Here is a 25933-nt window from a genome sequence, read left to right as displayed (position 1 = left end):
AATGGGGGGCATCTATGGGGGGCACTTCTTACTGGGACATTTTTTGGGGGCTTCTACTGAGGCCACAAAGAAGGGGTATTTTATATGGGGGGCTCTGCATTGTACTAGTATTATCAGGGGGTTTATCTGTTTCTGCAGTATAGTATTGGGGAGCACAGCGGCACAGTATTGGGGGTGGTAGGATGATTTGTCCAGAAGATGGGAGGATGATGGAAAAGTAGTAAACTAAGATTTTTTTTTTTGTCAAACTGCAGAGACGAGAAATGGCGACAAAATGGTGGTGTGGTCTGAAAGGAGAAGATGAGGAAAGAGAACATCTACATCAAAGAGACGTCACTGGATGTAAGAGGTATGGGGCGCTGTATTTCTGTAGTGACGGGATCAGGGGCGTGAGCGTGGCTGCCACAGCGACCAGGGGTGGAGGGGGGACATGGGTGTGGCTGGAGGTGGGACATGGGCGTGGCTGGAGGCAGGACATGGGTGAGGCCTAGAAGGGGCCCTCCCTCCTTTCTGTTCGGGTTTGGCTTGAAGAAAAAGGTGGCAACCCTAGAAAGGCATATTACACATAAATGGCTTGCTTGCAGATACATACAGCTCAGCTATACAGTCATTACACACATACAGCTCAACTACATAAACATTACACCGATACAGCTCAGCCATATAATACAGCACTGCTACATACAGACTGGAATTACAAACTGCACAAGAGTCCTGCCCTGCATACACAGAGCAGATAAACCTGGTCATGTAATTTCCATGACTCCGTCCACACATGGTCACATGGTCATGACATCATCACAGGTCCTTTACTTCCTCCTGCTGCACAGCCTTGAGCCTGACTCCTCCCACATTTCGTCACATGGCCATGACATCATCACAGGTCCTTTACTTCCTCCTGCAGCACATACTGGAGTATGACTCCTCCCACACATGATCACATGGTCATGACATCATCACAGGTCTTTTACTTCCTCCTGCAGCACAGCCTGGAGCCTGACTCCTGCACTTGGTAGTAGAAATAAAAACACCCGACCGTCCATGGTGAAGGATTGTCAGAGGAAGAGGAGGACACGCCCCGCCCAGGTAAGTGGAACACTTTCCAGCTCCACACCCTTAAAGGGGTTGTCTCACTTCAGCAAGTGGCATTTGTCTTGGCGAGAAAGTTAATACAAGGCATTACTAATGTATTGTTATTATCCATATTGCCTCCTTTGCTGGCTGGATTCATTTTTCCATCACATTATACACTGCTCGTTTCCATGGTTATGACCACCCTGGAATCCATCAGCGGTGGCCGTGCTCGCACACTATAGAAAAAAGTACCAGCCTATGTGCGCTTCCATGGTCCTGGCCACCAGAAAGGGCTGTGCTTTTTCCTATAGTGTGCAAGCACGGCCGCCGCTGGTGGATTGCAGGGTGGTCGTAACCATGGAAACAAGCAGTGTATAATGTAATAGAAAGATGAATCCAGAAAGCAAAGAAGGCAATATAGACAATCACAATACATTAGTAAGTGTCTTGTATTAACCTTCTCTACATTTACTAAAGTGATGCAACCCCTTTAAGGCCTGTTTAAGACCTGTGTTAAAGAGTCGGCAAGGTTCAGGATTTTGAAGCATTCCGGTGGGATCCAGCCGCACCCTGACAAATGAGCAGAGAAGTGGCCGGACAAATCCCATTGGGATCAGCGGTTTTCGTCCGGCAGCTACTCTGCATGTTTTCCGGGTTGTTTCCTGGTCTCTGCCGCTCCCCATTATAGTGAATGGGGCTGGTGGGTGTCTGGCAGCTTCTGGCAGCGTCAGATCTGGACATCTCTGACAGGAGAACAGCCGGAGACAGGAAATGCTACTGTAAAACTAGCCTCAGGCTTCACAGCCGGAGAAATCCGGAGCTCCACAGTCGGTAATCAACAGGTTCCCGAGAACAGGAGCCAGGAAGGAAACGCGCAGGACATGATGTCCCTGTTGTGGGGGACGCCGTGGATGTCCCTGTTGTGGGGGACGCCGTGGATGTCCCTGTTGTGGGGGACGCCGTGGATGTCCCTGTTGTGGGGGACGCCGTGGATGTCCCTGTTGTGGGGGGCGCCGTGGATGTCCCTGTCGTGGGGGGCGCCGTGGATGTCCCTGTCGTGGGGGGCGCCGTGGATGTCCCTGTCGTAGGGGGGCGCCGTGGATGTCCCTGTCGTAGGGGGGCGCCGTGGATGTCCCTGTCGTAGGGGGGGCGCCGTGGATGTCCCTATTGTCCCTTTTTTGTTATAATGCTCTCCCTGAAGTGTCTCCAGTATTTATACTGCTCCCCAGTGTTATAATGCTCTCCCTTCAGTGCCCCAGTAGTTATATTCCTCCCTTTAGTGTCCTCATAAATTATAACTCTATATACAGTCACATATAAATAACATCACCCGCTCTCCCCAACCTCCTCCAACATGCAATCCCATGTAAACATCATCACCCCCTTAACATGCAGTCCTATGTAAATAACATCCCTCCCTTCAGTGCTAACAAAAAGTCCCAGTTAAATAACCACAACCCCCAGCATTCCTCTGGGTCTCACACCGAATCCTTCCCTTCACTTACCTCTCCTCATGTAGCAGACCTCGCCATTGCTTCTTCCCCAGGACTTCTCTTCACTGCAGCACGCCATCCTCTCCTGCACTGTTCACATGATGGTGACATCATCGCAGGTCCTCAACCACTGCCTTCAGCACTGATCACATGGACTGTGATGTCATCACAGGTCCTTCAGCTCTTCCAATGCATTAGATTCAATTGTATTGCCGTCCTGAGGACAGCAATGCAGTTGTAAATATCTGGCAGGCAGTACATTTAGGGCCTGAGACAAAACACCTGGAGCCCAGGCCCAGAATGTTTTAACCTAGCAATGCCTCTGCCTTTCTGTAAGTGTGATTTACTCCTCCTTATCTTTTCTGTAAGCTCCGGAGCTGAAAACAAACATAGTGTGAAGTAAGGAAATGGACATCACAGCAATACAGTGATGACAGATTTCACAGAAGTGATATGTTCCCTGCTTCTTAGTGAAATGAATCTAGCTGTGCAGCTGAAACAGGGAATGATATGTCCCAAAAATACATTAGGGAAACCCAAAAAGGAAGCACAGCGATTATACAAACTTTATTGGAAACATTCTACATTTTTTAAACCAGCACCTGGATCTGAATGCTTTTATATTAGCATGTAATTAAAAATTTAGTGTAACCACATATACATTATCTGTATAAGTGCCACCTGCTGATTGTTCAGGGGTGTTGGGAGTTAGACCTCTATATTGATCTTTTATTGGAGACCTATCCTGAGTACATGCCGGAGACGCCCTTTAAGGACCACTGTATTTAGTCATGCCGCTTGTTAAAAATAAATCTATTAAACTACAATATTTGTGTGGTTGTGAGGAGCTGCCAAAAACCAAATCTGCCAACCCAATGTCTGTCTAGATAACAATAATCTTTATTTCCAGGACGTCCTCTATGACAGCACATGGGAGGTTGTCCTTATAGGCCTCTGTAGGGACAGGAAGCAAAAGAGTTTAAAAGACAATCAGGGCAAAAATACTTATTATTCTGACGGGGAGTTAGAAGAAGAAGAGTCGATCTTTCCCTCAGGTTTTTCCGAAGATCAGAAAAAATACCTCTTTTCTTTAGATCTGGATTCGTTACTATCGGCGGTAAAGAAAACTATGGAGGTGGAGGAGGTTCAACAACCAAAAACAACTCAGGACGAGATATTTGGAGGATTAAGGGCAAAGAAAAGGAAACTGTTTCTGGTTAATTCCAATCTGAGAGAGATGATACTGGAGGAATGGGAAGATGCAGAAAATAAACTTTCCATTCCTCGAGAATTCAGAAGTCAACACCCTCAATGGAGACACTTTGTCGGCGCAACTGAATGACCAGGCAGATATGGATAAACAACTTCTATTTATTTTGAAGATGACAGCGCGTTTCGGAGCGAAAAGGGCTCCTTTTTCCAGTCTGAGGTGCCGATGGCCAGCTGTTTTGCGAACGCTGGACTGCTTTCTGCGCTGCGTGGCCCGAGCCTAGCAGCGTAGGATGCAGTCCAGCGTCCGCAACAGCTGGTCATCGGCACCTCAGACTTGAAAAAGGAGCCCTGTTCGCTCCAAAACAAGTTGTCATCTTGAAAATTAATAGACATTTTTTATCCATATCTGCCTGGTCGTTCAGTTGCGCCGACAAAGTGTCTCCATTGAGGGTGTCGACTTCCAAGTGGGTCCCATCCGCTTCAAATCCGTCACTTTCCTCCCAGGGGTTGGCAACCCCCCAAGTGAGGACCAGACGACACTGGTAACACTGACCTCCGATATATAACAAAAACCCACGCATACTAGGGTTGTGCCTATGTTTGCACAACCACACAAAGTGAGCCTAATTATCGTAACTAACTGCTCCCTAACTATACATATCACCCTATGAGGGCCTCTCCCCGTTTTGTTGCCCTCCTATGCTCGAGAATTCAGAAGTCGCCTTCTCTTTAATCCTGAGGACACTAAGTTATGGGAAGTTCCAAAATAGATGTCCAGGTAGCAAAAGTTGCAAAAAAGACGACCATCCCATTTGAAGACTCGTCCCAATTGAAAGATCCCATGGACCACAATTCTGATGGACTTCTAAAAAGAGTCGGGAATGTTCATCGGCAACAATCAATACTAATATTGCCGCCACATCTGTAGCCAGAGCTATGGGATTATGGCTCAATCAACTGGAGAACCATTTAAAGCTCAAGACACCTAGAGAAGTAATTCTAGATTCTCTGTCTTTGCTAAAAATGGCCACAGCTTTCATGGGTGACGCTTCTGCGGAATCTATCCGTTTTGCAGCACAAAGTGGAACACTATCAAATACGGCTAGAAGGGCCTTGTGGCTGAAGACCTGGACGGACGACATAGCTTCTAAAAATAAGTTGTGGGCAATACCGTTTTCCGGTTCTTACGTATTCGGACTGGTATTGGACACCATTTTAGGAAAGCGGCTGACAAGAAAAAAGGATTTCCAGAAGAGAAGCCCAGGATAAGTCAGCCCTTTTGGAGAACAGACAGTTCCAGTACTCATCGAGTAAAGAGAAGGAAAAATCTGGTAGATGGAGCTACCCGAAAGGAGGCAGAGGAAGAGGGTTCCTTCTCAACCCTAAGAACACAAAATCCCGGTAAACAGTGATGCCATCCCTGTGGGAGGAAGACTTGTTTTTTTTCAGCCAGGAATGGATTTCCATTACAAAAAATCCCTGGGTAATCCGAACTATTCAGGAGGGTTACAAACTAGAAATCAAGTCTCCTCCCCCACAGTGTTTTCAGATAACCAATCCTCACCAATCAACTTCTAGAGGATATTCAGTCTCTGTGCAAGATGAAGGCCTTTGTTCCAGTACCTTTGCATCAACATTTCAAAGGTCATTATTCCAAACTATTCCTGGTAACAAAAAACAAATTGATCGTTCAGGACAATTATAAACCTCAAATTCCTGAACAGGTGGATCTCCTATCGGAAGTTCAAGATGGAATCTATTCGGTCAGCCATTACCCCAGCAGCATTCATGTGCACAATAGACCTGAAGGATGCATATTATCATATCCCTATTCATCCTCATCATCATCAAAAATATCTGAAATTTGCAATAAAAGTGAACAGCCACATACATCATTTCCAATTTCAAATAACTATAATCCAGTGGCTCTACTATAACTAGGCAGAGTAATGGTGCTCACTTCAGTAGACGCACCCTCGTTGTCTAAAGATTAATAATTGGCAGAAAAAACTGATTGGCACTCAAAATATATGGAATCACCAGCGTAAATACAAATGAATGATTTATTCCAATATAAAATCCTCACAAATATTCTAGAGACACAATAAAATAATGATAAAAATCCCTAAAAAATTGTTAGAATATAAAGATAGAAAAATAGAAAAAAAGGGAAACCAATATGGTGTAGTAGTATGGTACCATAGATAAATGTTCCTTGGTAAGTTTGAATAAACGTCCTCAATGATCGATACTCCCCAATAATTTCAGATTTTGTAAACTATTAGAGGTGTTGGAGCGTTATTCGTGTTAGTAGTTCTCACATAATACTGTAGCAGTCTGAAGAGACACTTGGTCAGGCTACACAGGTATTAGGGGTTAACAGGTTAGTATACAGAGTAATTAGCCGACTATGTCGGTAGTTACTTTACCCCCTCCTGTCTTAGGACCGGATCGAGTCGTTGCCTGATTGAGTCGGGGCTGGCTTCTCTATAGCTCCTTCCCCGTTATGCGGACCAGCCGCGGCGTATGTTTCCTCGGCATTGCACGTGACCAGGAAATAGTACTGGCTCCTCACGTGATCTCAGGGCGGAGGACGCTCTGGCTTCTCAGGGCTCCAGTGTCACGACCCTTGGTCATGGTCGTGACTCCTGTAACCGCATGCAGTTGCCTGCGGTCTAGGTGTTGTTGTCAATCACAGGTGAGGGCTATAGTATGTTGCCTCACCTGTGGTTGCCGCTGGCAACATTGTGTATGTGGCAGCAGAGCAGCCTGAGCGGTGCTAGGCAGCTTGCTGCAGTAGGCATGCGGTTGCACCTGGCAACCTCTCTTTATAGGTGTGCCTTTTATCGGTGTGCACGGGGTGTTATACGTGTTGTGTGCACTTCCCCTTTTTTTCCCTTCCCTGGTGTTGGAAGGGTTAACTTCCTTCCTAGTGTGTGTGTGCACTGGGTGTGTCTGACTACTTGGCCCTATAAAGCCTCAGTGGAAGGCAGTAGTCAGAGAGGGTGCTTCAGCCATGCTTGCTGGAGACATCCTCCTGCTTATTTACCATCTGCCAGTGAGGGCCACCCTGGTTTTCATAAACGTTATGTCTGGTGTTAGTTTATGGTTTATCTGTTATTGCAGCATATGGTTTACTGGGTTCCCGTGTGATGTCTGTTGTGTGCTGTGTCCTTTGTGTTGGTTGTGGATAGCAGCACTTGCACGTGGGTTCCAGGTTGTGTGTCTGTGGCAGGTAAGTGTGGAACTACGACAAGTCCAGCAATTATACCCTACTAAAATAATAGATGACTAAGTTTAATGAGAAAAAATACAAATATAAACCTCTGTATAGTCAGTCGAGTGGACCACAGCCTGATAGGACATACCGGGTAAGTGATGGGGAAGATATCCCTACCACTACTACCCTGCTCTGGTCCTCAGCCCAGGGACGTCTCCTGATGGTGGGGACTCCCTGTCCTCGTGCATAACCTAAAGCTCCTGTCTAACCCTAATAAGGTGACAGGTGAGGAGATAATGATGTCCAAGTGGCCCCTCCACGGTTGACTAGCACAAAAAATGTATAGAAAAAGTAGAGAAAAAAGAGGTGTCCACTGTATCAAGCCCTCGTGACAATTTGCCAGGAGGTACAGGGTACACCTAGTGGTTAAAATACGCAGACAAACATACGCACAAAGAGACACTAATATGATGGTTTGATGATACACAAAAAGATGCAAATCCAACCCCGACGCGTTTCACCCACAAAGTGGGATCATCAGGGGGTAATACGAGGTAGGTAAAGGAGCCCAAAATAGATAACACAGGCCCTGTCCAATAGTAATGTGTAATTTATATATGCGTATAGAAAATTACGTAGAAAACACCAGACCCAAGACTGATATAAGTGAATAAATAAATCGATAGATCGAAGCCAAATGGCGAGGTACATACGGTCACTGGAAAGTGAGGTAGGATGAACTCGTGCAAAATTCAAATCTCTACGGGAAAAACACATGGATAAGAATATAAACAGATAGAGAAAAAAGCCTTGTCAATGCATATGTGGCACTCGAATAAGTAATTCAATGAGTACCTGAAGTATCAGAGGGCGCCAGTGTCACAAACTGATGAATTGTGAAAATGCGCAGTAATGGGCATCAAAGGTAATACCCATGATAGGTGTAACTGAAAAAAACAAAATGATCACAATACTGTACACCCCTCAAATCCAAGGAATAAAAGTAGAGATAGATTGCAATACCTGATATTCAATCCCGGTGTGAAAATGTTATCAAATGGTGAAGCTCCTATGATACAGAGCTACCGGCCGTAAAGTACCTAAAAATGTATATAGTAAGGCTGAAATGATGAGCCTGTAAGCAGGTTGTCATAAGACGAACAATAGAGTGAGTACTCACATGGAGCCATGATAATGGGAGCCCCCGCCCTTTTATATATGCCGAGCCCGCCACCATATGGAAGGGGGCAGTAGCAAGCCCCAGGTGTAAGGACTCAATCAAGAGCCGCTGCTGCATGACCGCCGTGATGCATGCGTTCCACAGTGGAACGCACCCCAGAGTGAGTCATACTAGGCCGCCGTGATGTGTGCGTTCCACAGTGGAACGCACACCAGAGTGAATCATGATAGGCTGCTGCCGGGCGGATATCCGGTGTGTGAAGCGCAGCCCCCCGGAAACTATCTGGCCAGCGTCAGGAATGCGTGTCAACGTGGAACGCATGTCGGAAACAACGCCACCAGGTAAAAACCAGACATGATGACTGGCATATGGAGCGCATAGCCCACATATTAAAATGGTATCATCAGCTATATTAGCCCTATACTTATCATCAGCTATATTAACCCAAAGCTAATGGGATTAAAGTGTTACGAGATATATTGAATAAAATGAAGTTGAATCTCAACCCACTGTGGGGTAGAGCTCCTTATGAAAAATAAATAAATAAATAGCAACGGCGATCAGCATGTTGAAGGGTGGTGCCGAAAAACGGTGGGACTGGCGAGGTGGGGGCGGGGGAGGGGGAAGTAACAATGCACATAGTGGAATATATAGAGTAATTGTGAAACTCATATGTATAACTGGTCACCTCACTGATGACAAGGTGCCATTTTTGGTGTGCATACATCTAGGCCACACCATAATAAATATCACATTCGGGTACTTCCCGTACCCAGGCTAAGTGACAGGGAATGCCTAATATTTTTACGAATGGCTACAATTGCGAACGGGACATGACAGGGATAATCCCTGTACGAGGCCAGAACTACAGCAAAACAGGATAGGTTTAGTGATATGGGGATATGTGAAATATGGTAGTGATGAATGATTAATTAAAATGTCGAGGGGGGGGGGGGATTCATAGAAAGCATGAAAATGTAAGACGCTCGTTGAGACCCCGTGGAGATTGTGAGCGGAACCTATGTATCCATTCGCTCTCCTTCTGTAAAATTTGCCTATCCAGGTCTCCTCCTCGTGGAGAGGGGGACACTAATTCAAGGACGGTGAAGCGGAGAACCGAAGGATCGCCCCCATGACAATCATTAACGTGGATGGCCACGGGTGTTGGTTCCTTCTTAATTATATCGTTGATGTGTTCGAGGATTCTTCTCCTGAACTCACGTATGGTTTTACCCACATAGTCCATTGGACAAGGGCACTGGCAGAGATACACCAAGCCCTTAGACACGCAGTTAATAAAATCGCGAACCTGATAGGAATGACCTGTGACTGAGCAATTGATTGTCTTAGCAGTCGAGATGTATTGACAGGCCTTGCATCTCCCGCATTTAAAGACTCCAATGGGTTTCCGGTCAAGCCAGCAGCCACCTTTTGTGGGTGGTGAAAAGTGGCTGCGGACGAGGCGATCCTTAAGGCTCCTGCCTCGTCTATAGGAGACCGAGGGATATTTGCTCACAATGTCCGATAGGTCAGAGTCCATATGTAGTATGGGCCAATACTTACTAAGGACTTCCCTGATTGCACGATTAGCAGTGTCATAATTTGCAATGATACGTGCTGGTTGGGGACCATCAGTGGTTCTACATCTTGGAACCAAGAGTTCGGTTCGAGGTTTGGTTGCCGCACATTGAAATGCCTCCCGAAGTACTCTTTTGGGGTACCCCCTTGCTAGGAGTCTCTGCTGCAGACTACCAGCCTCATTGAAAAAAGATGTGTTATTGGAGCAGGTCCTCTTAACCCTGAGGTATTGTCCTCTGGGTATGCCCCGTTTTAGAGGGACAGGGTGGTAACTGCTCCAATGAAGGAGGGAGTTTGTGGCAGTGCTCTTCCGATAAATATTGGTAGACAAGGAGTCCCCTACCTTGGTTACCATCACATCAAGGAAGGCAATGGACTCGGGATCCATCTCATAGGTGAATGAGAGGCCCACATGGTTCTGCTTGAGATCAGAAACAAACCGTTTGAAGCTATGAGGGTCACCCTTCCAGACAACGAACACGTCGTCTATATATCGGGTCCAAAATTGGATGTTATCCGCCCGCCAGACGACGTGGTCCGGAAACACGTGAGTGTCCTCCCACCAGCCCAGGAAGAGATTGGCATAGGATGGGGCACAAGGGCTACCCATTGCCGTCCCCCTGAGCTGGTGGTAGAACCGTGCATCAAAAAGAAAAAAATTATGATTAAGGGTGAACCTCAATAGCTCCAAGATGAAAGTGTTGTGCGGGAAGCAATGAATACCCCTGGTTCTGAGATAATGGTCAACAGCCCTGAGACCCTGATCGTGTGGTATAGAACTATACAGCGCCTCGACATCAATGCTGCCTAGTAAGCAGTCTGGATCAAGATTCAAGGTGTTAATTTTATTGAGGAAGTCCATCGTGTCCCTCGTGTAAGCAGGGAGGGACACGACGAACTCCCCCAGAATCCGATCCAGGTAGATGCCACAATTCTGGGTTAAGCAGTTGACACCTGAGACTATCGGGCGACCTTTAAGGGGAGATGTTCCCTTATGAACTTTCGGAAGGCCATAAAATGTGGCTATCAATGGTTTCAACGGCAGTAGAAAATCATACTCAACTGCACTAATGACCTTGTTCAATACACCCTTGCTCAGGATGTTCTCTAGTTCCCCCAGGTATACCTTAGTTGGGTTAGTGGATAAAATCTCATAACACCCTCTGTCCTTCAAGAGGTCCAGACACATGTTTTTATACATTTTGCAGTCAAGAACGACCAGATTGCCGCCCTTGTCGGATGGCTTAATGACAATAGTATCATCCTTCTCGAGTGTCCTAAGTGCCTGCATCTCTAGGACAGAGAGGTTAAAAGTGTGGAACTAGTCTCACTTACCTGTCATTGCCATATGTCTGTTTATGTTCCCCCTTTCTATGGCCAGTGAGACTCCTGTTCCTCCGTGTCTAGGAGGAATGGGTCGTCTTACCCTGCTCCTAGTCCAGGGCCACCCTGAGGGCGAGCAGGAATATCAGGTTCCGGAGTATGAGCCCTCCTACCTTCAGGGTTGGCTCATACGGATAGGAGACAGGGTCAGAGTTAGGGATGTGTAGGAGGTGACCAGCTCCCTAATTCTCTGTCCTGGCCTTGCAGCTACTCCATCTGCTGATACCGCACGGCTGAGGGTTTTCCCTATCCTCAGCCGTGACATCCAGTTGGCGACCAAAATGGTCGCCAATGCGACTTAAAATTGCTAAATGGCGACAAGACTTTGTAGTCTTGTCGCCATTTGCGCCTAGACCCTCCGCTGCTCTGCCGCTTTTTACATTACTGACATGGCACGCGCTGCTCTCAGCCCATGCCATGTTCTCCTCAGCAGCACAGGGGAGGAGGCAGTCCCTCCCCCCTGTACCGCCGCTGCCACCAATGGGCTGATATAAGCGAGGAGGAGGGGAGGGGCTGTGGCCACTGCGCCACCAATGAATATCGTTTATGCCTGAATACAAACGCAGGCTGTGGGTGCCGGCCATATCCCATACCCGGCACCCAGCCTCTATGACTGCACGCTGCAATCCGCCGCTATTAACCCCTCAGGTGCAGCATCTGAGGGGTTAATAGTGGCGGATCGCAGCGCGCAGTCATAGAGGCTGGGTGCCGGGTATGGGATATGGCCGGCACCCGCAGCCTGAGTTTGTATTAAGCATAAACTATATTCATTGGCTGCACAGTGCACCGAACCCCCCCCCCCCCCACTCAAACCCCAGTATTATAAAGCGGAATCATTGGTGGCGTATTATCATTGGTGGTGCAGTGCGCCCCCAACCCCCCCCTCCGATCGGTTACCATGGCAGCCAGGATGCTATTGAAGTCCTGGCTGCCATAGTATGCTCCCTGCTGCTGTGTGCACAAAGCACAGAGCAGCAGGGAGAGTGTGATGTCCTATTCACTCTCATAGAGCTCTATCAGGGTGAATAGGACAAGGGATGAAAGATCCCAGGTTCTAGCCCCTAAGGGGGGAAATAGTTATTAAATAAAAAGTAAAAAAAAAAAAAAGGTTAAAAAAAAACACCTAAATATTAAGTATAAATCACCCCCTTACCCAATTTTACATATAAAATATATAAACAATAAAAAAAATTACATATCGCCACGCCCAAAAAAGTGCGAACTATTAAAATATTTTAAAATATCTCCTATGCGGTGAACGCCGTAACAGAAAAAAAATAAATAAATTTGCCATTTTTTTGTCACCTTGTCCCGACAAAAATTCGGTTAGGACTGTTTTATTATAGTCCAGACGTTCCATAAAATGTGGAATGTACACGGCTTTTTGGGTGTTTTATTTTTTTTCACGTGGTATCGAGTATCGCAATACTTTTTTTATGGTATCAAAATCGAGTCAAAATGTTGGTATCGTGATAACCCTAGGTAAGGGTACTTTCACACTAGCGGCAGGACGGATCTGACAGGCTGTTCACCCTGTCTGATATGTCCTGCTGCTATTTCACCGGACCGCCGCTCCGTCCCCATTGACTATAATGGGGAAGGGGCGGAGCTCCGGCGCAGCACGGCAGTGCACGGCAAAAGGCTGGCGGACTAAAAGTACTGCATGTCCGACTTTTTAGTCCTCTCACTGCGAACTGCCGTGCTGTGCCAGAGTTCCGCCCCCGTCCCCATTATAGTCAATGGGGACGGAGCGGGGGCACAGTGAAATAGCGGCTGGACCAAATAATCCATAAATTTTGTAAAAAAAACGCATACTGTATATGGTCAAAAAACCGCACCAAAAACGCAGATGCATTTTTTAGCAAAAAATGGAAAGAAACATCAAGTGAATGTTATTATAATACTATTCTTTAGCTGAATGAACAATTTTGTAAAAGGAAAAAGATGTATCGATACCTTTGATTAGGGTATGTGAAAGGGAACCCTTTCCAAGCAGACTCCATATCATGTCTTGAGTCCAATCTGATTAAGGGCGTACCCAATCTGGAGCATAAGTATATAAAAAACGTAACTGCCATCATAATGTTACCACTAAGGAAGGAGAGGGTTTCTCCGAAATGCATTTGGGCAATATTAATGTGCAGCTACTGTATCAAATGACAAGGACGTTCTCGAATCATCAAGGATATATCCAATACTAAGAAGCCTGTGGACTCGTTTTTGACCCACTTTAGGACCCAGCAGAAGCCAGAGCGTCCTCCGCCCTGAAATCACGTGAGGAGCCAGTACCATTTCCTGGTCACGTGCAACGCAGAGGAAACATACGCCGCGGCTGGTCCGCATAGCGGGGAAGCAGCTATGGAGAAGCCAGCACCGACTCAAGCAGGCAACGACTCGATCCAGTCCTAAGACAGGAGGGGGTAAAGTAACTACCGACATAGTCGGCTAATTACTCTGTATACAAACCTGTTAACCCCTAATACCTGTGTAGCCTGACCAACGGTGTGCAAGTGTCTCTTCAGGTAAAGACTGCTACAGTATTATGTGAGAACTACTAACACGAATAACGCTCCAACACCTCTAATAGTCTACAAAATCTGAAATTATTGGGGAGTATAAATCATTAAAGATGTTTATTCAAACTTACCAAGGAACATTTATCTATGGTAGCTACATCTAGTGGTGACCACCAACTACTACACCATATTGGTTTCCCTTTTTTTCTATTTTTCTATCTTTATATTTTAACAATTTTTTAGGGATTTTTATCATTATTTTATTGTGTCTCTAGAATATTTGTGAGGATTTTATATCGGAATAAATCATTCATTTGTATTTACGCTGGTGATTCCATATATTTTGAGTGCCAATCAGTTTTTTTTTCTGCCATTTCCAATTTCAATGTCTGCCATTCGGAATCTCATCAGCTCCGAGGATTTTTACCAAATTGATGGTAGAAGTGATGGGTCACCTAAGACACTACAAAATAATTATAATCCCATACCAGGATGATTTTTTTATTAACAGCCCAATCTCAGAAGATATTAAAAGATCATCTTCAATTCACACTGGAGGTGCTGACAAAATTGGGATGGATTATCAACTTCATCAAATCAGATCTGCGATTGGAAACCAGGAAGATTTTCTTGGGTACACTTCTAGATTCAGTGAAAGAAATGTTTTTTCTACCTATAACCAAACCAAATACCATGGTAATAAAATTCACACTGCAAAAATAAGAAAAGTTTCATGATCAGAGAGGCAGTGAGGATTCTGGGCATCATGACATCTTGCATACCCATGATTCCCCGGGCCCATTTTCATTCAAGACCATTACAGAAACTGATACTATCTCGGTGGGACAAGATTCAAGAATCTCTAGACAAAAGGATTTTTCCTTACCACACGGGTAAAGAACTCCCTAAACGGGTGGTTAACTCCAAACAACCTACAGAAAAGAATTCCCTGGAAGCTGGATCCAATGGTGACGGTAACCACAGATGCCAGCAAGTTAGGCTGGGGAGCCTAGGTGGCGGATCTATATTTTCAAGGAGAATGGTCACCTCTAGAGAGCCTGGGATCTTCAAACTTAAAAGAGCTAACAGCGGTTCTGAAGACTCTGAAACAGGCCGAAAATATCGTAAAAGGGAAGCATCTAAGGATCTTTTCAGACAACATCGCCTCAAACACCAGGGGGCAACCAGAAACACCTTGCTGCAGAGGGTGTCAAATCAGATTTTTCACTGGGCCCAATCAAACGTGTTATCAATCTCAGCCTTACATCTAAGGGGCAGAGAAAGCACGACAGCAGATTTTCTGAGCAGGAAAAAAGTCGATCCTGGAGAGTGGATGCTAAACAAAGTAGTATTCCAGGAGTTATGTCACAAATGGGGTCAGCCTCAGATAGACCTATTTGCGACCAGAGTGAGCACACAAACAATCTGTTTTTACTCTCTAAATCTAGGGGACAATCCTCTAGCAGTGGACGCAATGTCACAAACCTGGAACATGGATTTCGCCTATGCCTTCCCACCAATTCCTCTTGTTCCTGCAGTATTGAGGAAGATCGGCAAGAGCACGACAAAGGTGCTATTGATTACTTTGGCCTGACCCAAAAGGAGTTTGTTCTCACTCCTCAGAGCAATGTGCCTAGAAGAGCCATTAATGCTCCCAAGGAGACAGGATCTTCTGGTTCAAGGCCCTCTAAAACACCCAGATCTGAAAACCTTGAATTTGGCGGCCTGGATCCTGAAAGGGAAATGCTGAAAAGGCAAGGTCTTTTGGAAAAAGTGATTGCAACGTTACAAAATAGTCGCAAGCCAGTTACTTTCTCCATACACAGGAAAATCTGGAAAAAATTTGGTTCCTGGTTGTCCACGGAACACCCAGACGGTTCCTCGCCTACCATTTCACACATCCTAGACTTTCTTCAGATAGGTTTTGATTTAGGTTTGAGACTGAGTGCCTTAAAAGTCCAAGTATCGGCTATTTCGGCTTTCCTAGATTTCCCATTAGTTGAACATAGATGGGTTAAGAGGTTTTTCAAAGCTGTTTCCAGATTAAGACCCACAATAAGACAAATGATCCAAACATGGAATTTAACCTTAGTCCTAAACTCCCTTTGTGAACCTCCGTTTGAACCATTAGATGATATCTCAAAATATTTCACCATGAAAGCTGCCTTCCTGGTATCCATTACCTCTTGCTGTAGGATAGGGGAGATTTAAGCTATCTCTATGAAAGAACCCTATCTAAAAATTCTTTGATGATGGAGTAATCTTAAAATTAGACCCAGCTTCTTTACCAAAAGTAGTCCCCTCCTTCCATAAAGAGCAAGAAATAATTCTTCCTTCCGTTTGTAATTCTCCTACAAATGCCAAAGAGGAGCGTTTCCATTGCTTGGATGTGTGGAGAACGATGGTTAACTATCTCCAGTCAACAAAATCTTGGAGACTGGATTCAAATTTATTCATTCAGCATGGAGGTAAAAATAAAAGCCAGAAAGTGATCCATCTTGCCAAGGTTTGTTTAGTAAAACATACAATTTGAAAGGCATCCTCTGTACAAAAAAAGGAATGTCCAATCTCCATTAACCCCTTAAGGACACATGACGTACCGGTACAGCATGTTTCCCGAGTCCTTAAGGATACATGACGTATCGGTACGTCATGTGTTGTTCCGATCACCGGCGGGCGGCACCTCAGCTAAATGCGCGGGGGGGGGGGGGTCCCATGACCCCCCTGTGTCAGCGATCGCAGCAAACCGCAGGTCAATTCAGACCTGCGGTTTGCTGCGCTTTTTGCAGTTTCTGATCCCCGTGGTCAAAAAATCATATGCACCCCAAAATTGTGCCAATCAAACCGTCATCTCATCCCACAAAAAATGAGACCCTACCTAAGATAATCACCCAAAAACTGAAAATCTATGGCTCTCAGACTATGGAGACACTAAAACATGATTTTTTTTTGTTTCAAAAATGAAATCATTGTGTAAAACTTACATAAATAATTTTTTTTTATACATATTAGGTATCGCCGCGTCCGTGACAACCTGCTCTATAAAAATACCAACCTGTCAGATGAATGTTGTAAAAAAAAAAAAAAACGGTGCCAAAAAAGCTATTTCTTGTTACCTTGCCTCACAATATGTACCCTAAACTAGTACAAACAAAACTGCCACCCTATCCAGTAGTTTCTAAAATGGGGTCACATTTTTGGAGTTTCTACTCTAGGGGTGCATCAGGGGGGCTTCAAATAGGACATTGTGTAAAAAAAAACAGTCCAGCAAAATCTGCCTTCCAAAAACCGTATGGCATTCCTTTCCTTCTGCGCCCTGCCGTGTGCCCGTACAGCAGTTTACGACCACATATGGGGTGTTTCTACAGAATCAGGGCTGTAAATAATGAGTTTTGTTTGGCTGTTAACCCTTGCTTTGTAACTGGAAAAAAAATATTAAAATGGAAAATCTGCCAAAAAAGTGAAATTTTGAAATTGTATCTCTATTTTCCATTAAATCTTGTGCAACACCTAAAGGGTTAACGAAGTTTGTAAAATCAGTTTTGAATACCTTGAGGGGCGTAGTTTCTTAGATGGGGTCACTTTTATGGAGTTTCTACTCTAGGGGTGCATCAGGGGGGCTTCAAATGGGACATGGTGTCAAAAAAAACAGTCCAGCAAAATCTGCCTTCCAAAAACCATACGGCGCACCTTTCCCTCTACGCCCTACTGTGTGCCCATACAGTAGTTTACGGCCACATATGGGGTGTTTATGTAAACTACAGAATCGGGGCAATAAATATAGCATTTTGTTTGGCTGTTAACCCTTGCTTTGTTACTGGAAAAAATGGATTAAAATAGAAAATTTGCCAAAAAATCAAAATTCAGAAATTTTATCACCATTTGCCATTAACTCTTGTGGAACACCTAAAGGGTTAACAACGTTTATAAAATCTGTTTTGAATACCTTGAGGGGTGTAGTTTCTAGAATGGGGTGGTTTCTATTATGTAAGCCTCACAAAGTGACTTCAGACCTGAACTGGTCCCTAAAAAGTGGGTTTTTGAAAATTTCTGAAAAATTTCAAGATTTGCTTCTAAACTTCTAAGCCTTTGTAACATCCCCCAAAAATAAAATATCATTCCCAAATTGATCCAAACATGAAGTAGACATATGGGGAATGTAAAGTAATAACTATTTTTGTAGGTATTACTTACTATGTATTATAGAAGTAGAGAAATTGAAACTTGGAAATTTAGCAATTTTTTACAAATTTTTTGTAAATTTGGTATTTTTTTTTATAAATAAAAATGATTTTTTTTTACTTCATTTTACAATTGTCATGAAGTACAATATGTGACGAAAAAACAATCTCAGAATGGCCTGGATAAGTCAAAGTGTTTTAAAGTTATCGCCACTTAAAGTGACACTGGTCAGATTTGCAAAAAATGGCATGGTCCTTAAGGTGAAATAAGGCTGTGTCCTTAAGGGGTTAAAGCCCATTCAACCAGGGCTATGGCAACATTGTGGGGAGAGAAAGCTAATGCCACGATAGACCAAATATGTAGAGCAGCTACATGGACAAATTATAATACTTTTTGCAAACATTATCATTTGGACCTCCTCACTAATCAGAATTTAGTGTTTGGATGGAAGGTCCTTCAAGCAGTGGTCCCTCTCTAAATAAGTTAAAGTGATTGGGTATTTCTCCCATGTGCTATCATGGGGGATGTCCTGGAAATCGGTAATTAGTTTTACCGGTAATTGTTTTTCCAGGAGTCCAACATGACAACACCAATATATCGCGCTCCCCCCCCCCCCCCCCCCCCAACAAAAAAAAAGAAATTATATTAAAAAATAAAATAAAATTTCACATATACTTATATACAAACCGGATTCCAAAAAAGTTGGGACACTAAACAAATTGTGAATAAAAACTGAATCCAATGATGTGGAGATGGCAAATGTCAATATTTTATTTGTAATAGAACGTAGATGACAGATCAAACGTTTAATCCGAGTAAATGTATCATTTTAAAGGAAAAATACGTTGATTCTAATTTTCACGGTGTCAACAAATCCCAAAAAAGTTGGGACAAGTAGCAATAAGAGGCTGGAAAAAGTAAATTTGAGCATAACGAAGAGCTGGAAGACCAATTAACACTAATTAGGTCAATTGGCAACATGATTGGGTATAAAAAGAGCTTCTCAGAGTGGCAGTGTCTCTCAGAAGCCAAGATGGGTAGAGGATCACCAATTCCCACAATGTTGCGCAGAAAGATAGTGGAGCAATATCAGAAAGGTGTTACCCAGCGAAAAATTGCAAAGACTTTGCATCTATCATCATCAACTGTGCATAACATCATCCGAAGATTCAGAGAATCTGGAACAATCTCTGTGCGTAAGGGTCAAGGCCGTAAAACCATACTGGATGCCCGTGATCTCCGGGCCCTTAAACGACACTGCACCACAAACAGGAATGCTACTGTAAAGGAAATCACAGAATGGGCTCAGGAATACTTCCAGAAACCATTGTCAGTGAACACAATCCACCGTGCCATCCGCCGTTGCCAGCTGAAACTCTACAGTGCAAAGAAGAAGCCATTTCTAAGCAAGATCCACAAGCTCAGGCGTTTTCACTGGGCCAGGGATCATTTAAAATGGAGTGTGGCAAAATGGAAGACTGTTCTGTGGTCAGACGAGTCACGATTCGAAGTTCTTTTTGGAAATCTGGGACGCCATGTCATCCGGACCAAAGAGGACAAGGACAACCCAAGTTGTTATCAACGCTCAGTTCAGAAGCCTGCATCTCTGATGGTATGGGGTTGCATGAGTGCGTGTGGCATGGGCAGCTTGCATGTCTGGAAAGGCACCATCAATGCAGAAAAATATATTCAGGTTCTAGAACAACATATGCTCCCATCCAGACGTCATCTCTTTCAGGGAAGACCCTGCATTTTTCAACAAGATAATGCCAGACCACATTCTGCATCAATCACAACATCATGGCTGCGTAGGAGAAGGATCCGGGTACTGAAATGGCCAGTCTGCAGTCCAGATCTTTCACCTATAGAGAACATTTGGCGCATCATAAAGGGGAAGGTGCAACAAAGAAGGCCCAAGACGATTGAACAGTTAGAGGCCTGTATTAGACAAGAATGGGAGAGCATTCCTATTTCTAAACTTGAGAAACTGTTCTCCTCGGTCCCCAGACATCTGTTGAGTGTGCCAAGGGGTGATACCACACAGTGGTGAAAATGGCCTTGTCCCAACTTTTTTGGGATTTGTTGACACCATAAAATTCAGATTCAACATATTTTTCCCTTAAAATGGTACATTTTCTCAGTTTAAACTTTTGTTCCGTGATTTATGTTCTATTCTGAATAAAATATTAGAAGTTGGCACCTCCACATCATTGCATTCAGTTTTTATTCACTATTTGTATAGTTTCCCAACTTTTTTGGAATCTGGTTTGTAATAACAATGTGCTGTTAATATTGTGAAATTAGAAACACTAAGTATATAACTTAGGGGAAAATTCCAGTGTAGTGATTTATACGACACTGGATAGGGAGGTGGGGAGGAGCCTTTTAAACTCTCTTGCTTCCTGTCCCTACAGAGGCCTATAAGGATAACTTCCCATGTGCTGTCATGTTGGACTCCTTGAAAAACATTTACTGGTAAGACTAATTACAGATTTCCAGGACCTCCATGACAGCACACATGGAGGATGTCCTTATGTATCTCTTAAGGGACAGGAAGCACAGAGAGGTGTAAAGCCCCTCCCTCCCCTTCAACTCCAGTGTTCTTCGTGTCCCTTACAGCAGCCAACATAGAGGATCCCTGTTATGGGAAAAGTTTATGCTTTGGCATAGGACCGGGGGGGAGATGGGGAGGAATTATGCCTCTACTTCCATCCCTGAACTGGAGGGCTCGGCTAGCACCCTTTTAGCAGGGTCCTCTGGCCTTACCAGTACCCATTGAGGCTGCGGGGTCTGGTTGCGGTGTCTGCTCCCTCTTTGGAGAGGCTCTCTGCTTCGTACTGCATCCTCCTTCTCCGTCTGCGTTCCACTTGCAGGGTGCAGCCATATTGGGCGCAGTCCCAGGAGCATCACTTCAGGCGGCTTTGGCGCACCTCTGCAAGCCAAGTGACGTCCTTTGGTGAAATGTCCGGCGAGAGGGCACGCTGGAATGCCTGGTGCGGTGTGGATGGCCTATCAATGCAGAAGTCCCGATTAGGAATGGACTCGCATTATCCATATCGGGATTCTCCTGTAGGATGGAGTCCCAGAAGAGGGAGGAGCAGACTGTCGGCAGAAGGGGGCAGGACTATTAAGGTATGGTGGGAAATCAAATGTTTGTGTACTCCACCATGAAAGGTCCAGTGTCTGATCAGTCTGTGCCGGGTTCAGAAACTCCTGCCCAGGGTCATGTAAGTCAGGTGTGCTGTATAGGACCTGTAATAATACTTTTGGATTTCTGCCTAGCTAGCAGTTTGTTTTGTAATTTCAGGATGATAAAGATGTGGTGCATAAAAATCCTTCTGAACCTAAAAAGAAAGTCAAAAGATGCGCTACTTGTGCTAAGAAGCTGGCAGAGTCTTACTTTAAACAACTTTGCAGCTCCTGCATTGTTAAATTGATAAAAGAAGAACAGCCATCTTTATCAGCTGAAATTATGAAGATTATAAAGGAGGAAGTACACTCCTAAGTGGTCAAATTAATGCCAAAAGCTGTTCCGCAGTCTCATGCTAGAAGACCTAGAGCTGATATGGGCTCAGATTCAGAGGATGAATCCACTAGTAACATTAGATCAGAGGGAGAAATGGATGATATTGAGGAAGATTAAAATGGCTTCTTGTAATGCGGAAGAGGGAAAAAAATATATTTTTTTTCATCCGAGGATTTAGATGTTCTCATTTCTGCTGTCAGTCAGACAATGGACTTAGAGGAAGTCGCCCAACCTCGTTCTATACAGGACGAGATGTTTGGTGGACTAAAAGCAATAAAGAAAACACTCTTTCCGGTAAATGAAAATCTAAAATTATTCATATTGGAGGAATGGGAGGAAGCGGAAAAGAGACTTTACATATCTCGTGAGTTTAAGAATCGTCTAGCCTTTAATGCAGAAGATACAAAATTGTGGGTGGATACCCCGAAAATTGATATACTCATTGCAAAAGTAATTAAAATAAAAAACCTCCTTGCCCTTAGAGAATTCCTCGCAACTTAAGGATGCTATGGATAGAAAAATAGATTGTCTTTTAAAAAAATCCTGGGAGGTATATTTTACATTGATCAATACAAATATTGCCGCTACTTCACCGTCTCAATCGTTATTTTTATGGCTCTCCCAACTAGAGAACCATCAAAAGATGAAAACCTCCAGGGAAGAAATTCTGTAGTCCATTCCACTCTTAAAAATGGCAACTGTGTTTGTCTCTGATACTTCGGCAGAATCTATTAGATTCGCTGCCAGAGGCAGTTCCCTTTCAAATGCCTCCAGACGAGCGTTGTGGCTTAAAAGTTGGTCTGGGGACATTCCGTCAAAAAATAAGCTTTGTACTATCCCATTTTCAGGTACTTATGTTTTTGGCCCTGTTCCAGTTCTATTCTGGAAAAGGCTACAGGCAAAAAGAAAGGGTTTCCAGAGAACAAAAATAAAAAGTCCCAGTCCTTTCAGAACCCAGGACCCCGATATACGTCTCAGTCCTACAAAGGCAAGGGTAAATCAGAAAGGTGGAGTTACCCAAAGGGAGGTAAGGGTATAGAGTTCCTCCTTAATCCCAATACTACACAACAAAATCAATGACGTTCTTCCGGTAGGAGGAAGACTAAAAACCTTCCTTCCACAGTGGAAAGAAATTACTCACGAAACTTGGATTTTAAAAATAATAGAGGAAGGATACAGAATAGAATTTTTATAACCTCCCCCAAGGAAATAATGTCAGATTTGGAAAAACTATTGAGTCTACAAGCCATCGAGCCAGTACCTCCAGAACAAATCTGTCTGGGACATTCTTCGAGAGTTTTTTTGTAAAAAAGCCAAATGGGACATATCGATCCATTCTAAACCTAGAAATACTGAAATAGTGGGTGAAATATCGAAGATTCAAAATGGATTCAATAAAGTCTGCGATTCAGTTGATTTTGTCAAGGAGCGGTAATGTGCACAGTGGACTTAAAAGATGCTTATTATCATGTCCCAATATTTCCAGAGCATCAAAAATATTTGAGATTTGCGGTTCTGAAGGATTCATCCATTCAAAATTTCCAGTTCCAGTGTCTACTCTTCGGCCTATCAGCACCAAGAATCTTTTCAAAAATAGTAGCAGAAGTCGTGTTCTGGTTGAGGAAAGAAGAGGGTACAATAATTATACCTTATCTGGACGACTTCCCATTGACAGCTCCATCTGCCACCATTCTAATGAGACAGCTGGAATTCACCTTGACAAGTCTCTCCCACTTTGGATGGATCATAAACCTAGAAAAATCAAACCTTATTCCAGAAACAAGGAAGATTTTCTTAGGCACCCTATTGGACTCGGAAAAACAATGTTCATTCCTATCGGTAGAGAAACAGGCAAAGATGCCTCAGGAGATTTCCTTATTCCAAGGTCTATAAGAACAGCCATGAAAATCCTGAGGTTAATGATGCCTTGCATCACCACAGTCCCCTGGACTCCATTTCATTCACGACCTTTGCAGAAAACAGTTCTGACTTGTTTAAACCTGATCCAAAGAATTTAGATCTCGAAGATCCGCATTCCAAAGTCAGTAAGACGGAGTCTTTCATGGTGGATAGATCCAGAGATCTTATCATTGGGAATTCCATGGACTTTAGAACCTCCAGATTCTAGTAACAACGGATGCCAGCAAGTCGGGCTGGGGAGCCCAGGTGCAGGACTTATACTTTCAGGGTTCTCTGGGGTCACAATCTCTTTCACAGGTCCTCAAACTTCAGAGTTAAGAGCAGTCTTGGAAACTTTTCTAAAAGCGTAGAATCTTCTAAAGGGCCTACATGTACTGGTTCTCTCAGACAACATTGCAACAGTATCATTCCTGAAACATCAAGGGGGGTCAAGATTTCCACCCCCCTTCAATATTTATCAGACCGGATATTCAGCTGGGCAGAGAAAAATGTACTGTCAGTCTCAGCAATCCACCTGAAAGGAGAGAAAAATGTGACCACAGATTTCTTAAGTAGACATTCTAGACGTCCAGGGGAGTGGTGTCTCAAAAAAGAAGTATTTCATCTACTTTGCAAGAAATGGGGGACTCCTCAATTGGACCTCTTTGCAACAAGAAAAAAATACTCATTTTCCTTTTTTCTTCTCACTAAATCCGTGGGACAGACCAGTGGCAATAGATGCTTTGTCTCAGAGTTGGGATCTAGATCTGGCCTATGCCTTCCCGCCTTTTCCTCTAATTGGGCCAATCCTTAAAAAGCTGAGGTCAGTAACTCTGGTCCTAATAGCTCCATATTGACCGAAACAAAGCTGGCTCCCAATTCTAAAGAACTTGGCATTGGAGAAATCCTTTTTCCTTCCCCCAGACGACGACCTATTGTCTCAGGGGCCTCTTTGGCATCCACAAGTGCACAGGTTGAAGCTAGCAGCTTGGATTCTGAAGAGCAGATACTAAGAGCCAGGGCCCTGTCAGAAAGAGTTATAACAACCATGCTACAAATTCACAAGATGGTTACTTCTGCCATCTACGGTAAGATTTGAAAGAAATTCTGTTCCTGGTTTGTTTCCCCTTCTATTCAGGACATTCTGGAATTTCTGCAGAAAGGTTTTGACATGGGTCTCAGGCCCAGTACTATAAAAGTACAGATTTCGGCTTTGAGTTGGTTTCTTTACTTCCCTCTAGCAGAGCACAAATGGATAAACTTTTTCTCGTGCCATCTCCAGAATCCGGCATCTGGTAAGAAAGTCAGTCCCTCCTTTGGACTTTTCACTAGTATTGGAGCACCTATGCAATCCTCCTTTTGAAGCTTTAGAAAACTGTAAAATAAAAATGCTCTCTATCAAAAGAGTAATCTTAAAATTAGACCCAGCCTTTATCTAAAAGTCGTTTTTGTACAGATCCGAAGAATGTAAAATACGGTAACAACGTTTTCTAGATGTTCGTCGTTTAGTAATACAATATTTAGAAGTCCCTTGCCCCTTCAGGAAAGATTCAGCTTTATTTGTACAATTCACAGGGAAGAATAAGGGAAAACAAGCTTCAAAATCCACTATTGCAAGATGGATTAAATCAACAATCCAGCAAGCTTATACTTCCCAGAATAAAGACTGCCTATTCAAAGTCACAGCCCATTCTACTTAAGCAGTGGTGGCTTCTTGGGCAGAAAGAGCTAATGCCTCACTGGAACAAATGTGCAGGGCAGCTACCTGGTCTAGTTTTCAAACTTTCTACAGACTAGACCTATCTGCTAATGGAGACCTAGCCTTTGGACGTAAAGTCCTACAGGCTGTGGTTCCACCCTAGTTTATCTGGTATTGCTCCATGTGTGCTGTCATGGAGGACTTCCTGCAAAGTAGAATTTAGACTTACCAGTAAATAGTTTTCCAGGAATCCGACATGACAGCACCCTACTTATCCTTACCTAAATATATATGGTTTATTACTTGGGAATTTGTGTAGATATATGTATATATGTTGCTTGAGCGGTGTGATGATTTAAAAACACTGGGAGGGGTTTTTAACCTCTCTGTTCTTCCTGTCCCTTTAGAGGTATATATGGACATCCTAGATGTGTGCTGTCATGTCACACTCCTGGAAAACAATTTACTGGTAAGTCTAAATTGTACTTTATGTGTCGCCAACATGTTCCGCAGCATTTTACAATTACCCTGATAACATAGGACTTGTAGAATCCTCCACTGCTCCAGCACTGACGCTCCTGTGGTCTCCTTCAGTCTGTTTACATCACTACAGCGACAGTATTAGTTGGAGCTCCGATGGCGGCATGTTTATCACCTGACCATTAAGGCCTAGTATGGTCTATAGTAGTCACGTGCTGTTCATCCTGGCATCACTGATGACGTCTTCTATTGGCTATAGGTTCATGTGAAGGTGTTACATACCATAAAACTGCTTGTCCTCACACATGTTTCAATGACTATAAAAAGAGAGAACACATCTACACTTTATTGTCTCCTCCGATGTCTCCTCTTATTATCTCCAGTAATGGTATTGTACATGGTATTTTCATTTTACATCTTCTCATCTTTTCTCCATTCAGGTTCCTACAATATAGGATCCACTCAGTGGATATCTTCTATATAAGATCCTT

At 43.9% G+C, this 25933-nt stretch overlaps 1 long non-coding RNA gene across 2 annotated transcripts; it reads left to right on the top strand.

Annotated features, from left to right (window-relative positions):
- The first annotated feature begins 942 nt into the window (after positions 1-942).
- LOC121003601 lies at positions 943-25933 on the top strand. 2 transcript variants are annotated; one of them, XR_005779544.1, is made up of 3 exons: positions 943-1086; positions 25370-25431; positions 25883-25920. It is a non-coding gene; the product is annotated as an uncharacterized LOC121003601 (long non-coding RNA). The 2 variants fall into 2 exon arrangements; XR_005779543.1 differs by lacking the exon at positions 943-1086 and adding an exon at positions 20546-20970 and having other exon boundaries at positions 25883-25933.

Source organism: Bufo bufo, chromosome 6 (genome assembly GCF_905171765.1).
Source record: "Bufo bufo chromosome 6, aBufBuf1.1, whole genome shotgun sequence".
NCBI lineage: Eukaryota > Metazoa > Chordata > Amphibia > Anura > Bufonidae > Bufo > Bufo bufo.
This window is presented reverse-complemented; position numbering and strand designations above follow the sequence as displayed.